The sequence below is a fragment of the Trichechus manatus genome, unplaced genomic scaffold (genome assembly GCF_000243295.1).
Source record: "Trichechus manatus latirostris isolate Lorelei unplaced genomic scaffold, TriManLat1.0 scaffold00178, whole genome shotgun sequence".
Taxonomy (NCBI): domain Eukaryota; kingdom Metazoa; phylum Chordata; class Mammalia; order Sirenia; family Trichechidae; genus Trichechus; species Trichechus manatus.
The window spans coordinates 2,983,190-2,988,386 of record NW_004444114.1 but is presented as its reverse complement, the minus strand read 5'-3'; the positions used below and the strand labels follow the sequence as shown (position 1 = coordinate 2,988,386).

General features: G+C 34.5%; 1 protein-coding gene across 12 annotated transcripts in view; it reads left to right on the top strand.

Moving 5' to 3' along the window:
• The window catches only part of PDLIM5 (PDZ and LIM domain 5), a 250,920-nt gene that overhangs the window by 9,891 nt on the left and 235,832 nt on the right, over nucleotides 1–5,197 (top strand). The window contains exon 1 of one of the 12 annotated variants that reach the window (XM_023741341.1): nucleotides 32–3,010. The exons of the other annotated variants lie outside the window; for them this stretch is intronic. The gene's annotated coding sequence lies outside the window, so the exon portion shown is untranslated. Of the gene's footprint in view, nucleotides 1–31; nucleotides 3,011–5,197 lie in introns of those variants that run through there. 12 annotated transcript variants of the gene reach the window in all.

Genomic DNA, 5,197 nt, shown 5'->3' with positions numbered 1-5,197 from the left:
GTGTGTGTGTGTGTGTGTGTGTGTGTGTGTGTGTGTGTGTATGCGTATGCATATGAAAATATGTATGTATGTGTCATAGGTTGTACCCATTTTGTGCAATGCGTGATGATACCTATTCACCCCAAAGCCTCATCAGCAAACTTTTCCATTTTTACCAAGTGCTTTAAATGCATCATGTCATTTAATTCTCACAGCTAATAGTGGTATTATTCCCATTATATAGAACTGTTGAGAGCTCCCATGGCTGGTATGGAAGAGCTGGCTTTCAAGCAATTATGCTATGTTACCTGCCTAATAATTCACTTTATCTTAAATTTTGGTAGATTGTTTCTCTAATAAGATATTTAGAGGGTCATTGTTTTATTTAATGATGTGATATATGTGTATATTGCTTCTTACAGTGTATGTATTCAATTTGATTTTGAAAGATTAAAAATAAGTTTGTAACACCTGTATATCCCTGTTAAAAATGCAAATCCCATTTCAGTACTGAAATTTTCCTTGTTTCTTGGCTGTGGGTTTTTAAATGTTTATCTTTAATTTATCACCAATTTCTGTCTTGATTCCAGTTAATCAGATTTTGCAAGGAGATCTGTCTATATAATCCAGCCTGCAAGTTTTAAGACTTTTCATGTTTGGCTGAAATTTTAAATGTACAGCATCCATGTGAAAATGTTTCTTGTGATTCGTTCCTATTTGAGGGAGGCAGTTTTTTTCTTCTACTGAAGATCTACTAGGAAAAGGGACGATACAGTGTTTGAATATTGTGTTTTTTATGTTTAGTTAATACTATTTTATATTGTTTTAAATAAACTACCTTATTGTAATTGACTACAGAAAAGTTATTGTTTAGTGTAAGTACTTTCATTTTTACTTGAAAACTTTCAGAAACAAATTGATAACTAAATGAAACACACTTAACTGTCACTTTGTTGTTTGGTAATACAAATGCAAGTGAAGTAGGTAAACTTTGTAGTATCTTGCTTTTAGAAGGGTTTTATATGTTTCAGTTCTCTGGCAGACAATTTGAGGAGCTAGCACTGTTGTGATGTTGATACAACAGAACACTGTGTACATACATATGTGCCCTCCCCTGCCACAGAAGAAATGCTTTCCTTATGTAGCCAGAGTGCTAATTAAAGGATTTTGAACATACTGATTAAAAGAGACTACGGTAACAAAGCTGCTGAGTTATTTCTGTTCTCTTACAAAAGTCTCAGCTATCTACTGTGACCTTTTTGGGCCTTGTGCAATGGGGCACGCAGTTCATACTGGACTAGAGAGGATGGGAAGGGGAGGGGAGGAGAGAAGGGAATGTTGGCTCAACCGTGCTGCTAGGCTGTTGGCCTTTCATTGTAGTTATTTTTAACCCCTTGTGTAGCTCAGTTTAAACATGCTTGGTAACGTTGCCTAATAAAGAATTGTGCCTAGTAACTAATTTATATTGTTGTAGTAAAGATTATTCATGTTACAAGTTTTTAACTTATGTACTCTCATCTTAATTAGTTCTGTGGTTATACTTATGCTGGCTTAATTATGTAGAATTATTGGATATTTTTCAGTGGTCGTTAGATTCTTCAGTTAATAGTATCAAGAAACAAAACCTGGAAGCATGGCTTATTACAGGTAGTTTAATAATTCTCTTATTTTAGTAATGCCTATGAAGTACTTAGCAAAGTTTGGCACATAGTATTCCCTCAAATGTTATCTTTTACAATAAAAATATAAAATTAATAAGAAAAAAAGTTATTTAGAGACCTGAAGCATTAAATACCCCATAGTTGTAAGGGAACATAGCAGTTATATTTTTTTACTTACAGTCTGTTGAAATTGAAAATGAAAAGAAAATCAGAAGTTTTTGCTTTGCTAGGAACCTATAGCTTTATATTTAGAGTTCAAAGTATGAAAACTTTTCCTGTGGGCAGGTATTATTATATTGAACCCCGAAGAGTTGTTTACATTCCTTTACATTAGAACTCTGTGGTATCAGATGTATTTTGAAATAAATAAACTATTTGGCCCAGACTTCAAAATTCTGTTTTCTTGACATTTTGTTGCACAAATGTATGAATATGTGGACTATGACTTGTATCTTAAAGCATACAAGCTATAAAATGTTAACATTTCACTCAAATTTGGGTATCATCTATATTGTATGAATTTTGGCAATTTTTGCAGACTTTAAAAGATCTTCAGATAGCTATGACTTCGTGATCACATATCATTGTCTTCAATTTCGTATCCTTAAAAGGGAGTTGCTGGCTGCAGGAGTTTGCAGGCTGTATTTTTTACAACCCTGTATTTATGGAATTGCTCTGAGGCCATGAAATGTGGGGATGGGTCTCATTGTAGGAGTTTGGTTGTTTTGGTTTTTGCCAGCATATTTTATAAGAAGAAATTGGAGACTTGTGTAATTCAAGGCCATATTTTGTCAAACTGATACTCTTCATGTTGGAATTATAAGAAGGATTATATGTTTATGAACAACATCTTTAAGGACAACATCCTAAGATTGAAATATTCTGCTGTGTGTTATTTTCTGATCTATGATGTAAGAGATTTTTTCTTAACTTTCAATATTTGGATTTCCTGAAGATGACCTCCTAATTCTCTGTAAACACGTTTTAGAAGTCTTTAGCAGATAACAATGAGGTTACATGTTTAATACCCAAATAATAATGACTTTGATAATCAAGAGTTAAGAAAGGACAAATTGTTACAAGCTCAGGCAAAATTTTAGTTGGATTTGAAAAGCAGAAGAGATTTACCGTTTCCTGGACTATGGAGCCCTGTTTGGGAGCATAACACAGAAGAGAGAAAAAGCTGTGAAACACTTTGTTGCACATTCATTCATTCAGCAGTTATAGGAATACTTCCTAGAAGCCAGTGAAGATGATGATGCAAAGTATTGGGGAGTACAAAGGTTGGGAAGAAAAGAAATAAGGACAATACTAGACAACATCATAAGACCTGTCATGAGGCAATATTTGATGAGATACCAGAGATACAGGTAAGTGTTTCTTAGTTTCATGGGGCATAAACTGGTGTTCGTGGGGGTTGGCTTCCTATAGGTGGAATTAATTAAACTGATTCTTGAAGGATGAAATTTGAACACCTCAAAGTTAACATTTTTCTGTGTTGGTTTTCACTGCAAAGCGAAGGACTCTTCTGCCATTGCTTGACTCTGAGTAAAGTTGTGAGTACAGTTGAGTGATTCTCCAGGCAGGCCAGCTGCAGAGTTTCTCTCCTGGAGGAGGACAGAAAGACTTTCAGTCCCCTCAAACTGAAATGGGAGAACCATCCTACCTTGAATAAATGGGCCCATTGTTAATGTTAAGCTGTTGAGTATTTTCTTTTGCATTCCCTCCCAAGTACTGTCATTTTGCCAAGCTAGCAAGTTAATAATTTAGTTTGTGTGACTACATAATATATGTTTCACATGTATGTTCACTCTCTGCTTTTAAAATATTAATTAACCTTTTGTGTGGGGCTCAGAGACCTGTCTTTTCCTGCATGGTGGTTTGCTGTCATTTGTGGTCACAAGGCTCAAGGATCTCAAGACAATTCTAAAGATAGTTCTCTGGTCTATTATTTGTAAAGAAATGAAAATCTTACCAGTAATAATAATAGTTTTTGAAAAAAGGGGCTGGCTTATTTAGAGTTCATTAAATGTTGGATATTTTGGAAAGTTATTTGTTAAGAGAAATTTTACTGGTGTGCAGGACTTTTGTATCTGATGGAAGAAATAATACTGTAGGGTTTGGGTGCAGTAAGAATAGCACTTGAGATCTAAGTAAAGATTTTGTACATGAAATACATATGAGTTAGATATAATAGCTACTTAAGCTGAGAATATTGAGGTCCATGGGTTTATTTTCAGTTAATTTTGACAACTTCCAGGACAAAGAGCTTGTCTTTGTGATGGTTGTTGGTCAGGCCGCATGTGAATATACAGTTAACCAGTTGTCTTTGTAACATCCTATTTGCAATAGTTCCTACCCAGTTTCTGGTATACCACAGGACCAGTCATGTGCTTTTCCCCCAGTTATAACAGCACAAAGGAGAAATATGATTTGATTTGGTTAATCTAGAAGCAAACATTGCTCTACATGAAAAAAGGGGTTGTTACTTTGGTGTCTTACAAGGGATGATTATTTTTCAGCTTTGGTAGGTGAGACTCTAGGCCTTTATTTCAATTTTTAAAATACAAAAGTATTGAGTATGTAATAGAAAATGTGACAATAAGATAGAGGCATGTGAAATACTAATATATGTATGCATTTGCAAATAAATGATGTAATAATGGGAATGAAAAGAAAAAAAAAAATCAGTTCAAGCAACTAGTGAGCACTGGCCAAGTTGACCACTAATTCTTTAGGTATTCTAGATGTACAGCCACTGTATAGCCCTATGGGGAACATAGGTTTGGCTTTTTTAGTTAACAGAGATGGAAAATCAGTTTTCTAGCATTGATCCTTGGTTTTTATTAAGAGTAATAAAATATTTATGAATGGACAAGGGAGGCAATAATTGATGAGTGTTTAAGGTTATATTTGGAAGAATGTTTTTATAATGCTTGTTAAAACTGAATTTCTCAAATCTTGCATTCGCTTCCCCACTTCCCCCATCTTGTCTCACCTTCTTCATTGGTTTTTTTTTTTTCTTTCTCATCGCATTCATGGTGTCACCGACCCTTCAGTAAATACTCAGATTTCTTTAACAGTTGATGTTGTCATCCATTTTGTGTGACAATTACTGGAACAAAGTTCATTAACCTCATTGGCATTTAGTATTCCCAGCAGGACTAAGCACTTGCAGCAAATGTCCCTGTTAGGCCTAAATGGAGGAGAGTAAAATGAACGAGGAATGTTAACAGGAGGAAATGAAAAAGAAAAAGTTAGATGGAAGGAGAAAAGAAAGATAATTTTCAAAAGTCCATAATAGGAAGAGCTATTTATTGAGTCATATTTGGTACTTAAGAAGTCTTCTTACTTAAACTCTTCACTCCTCTCCCCTTTTAAAGTTTCTTTATTATTATTCTTTTTTTCTTTTTTAGGAAAGATTCATATGGGTGGAAATTCAAAAGATATAATAGGGTACACAGGGAAGAGTCTCCTATTGTCCTGCCATTTGTTACCTCTTCCAGGAAGCAACCAGTGTTAGCAGTTTCTTGTGTGTACTTCTAGAGATAATATAT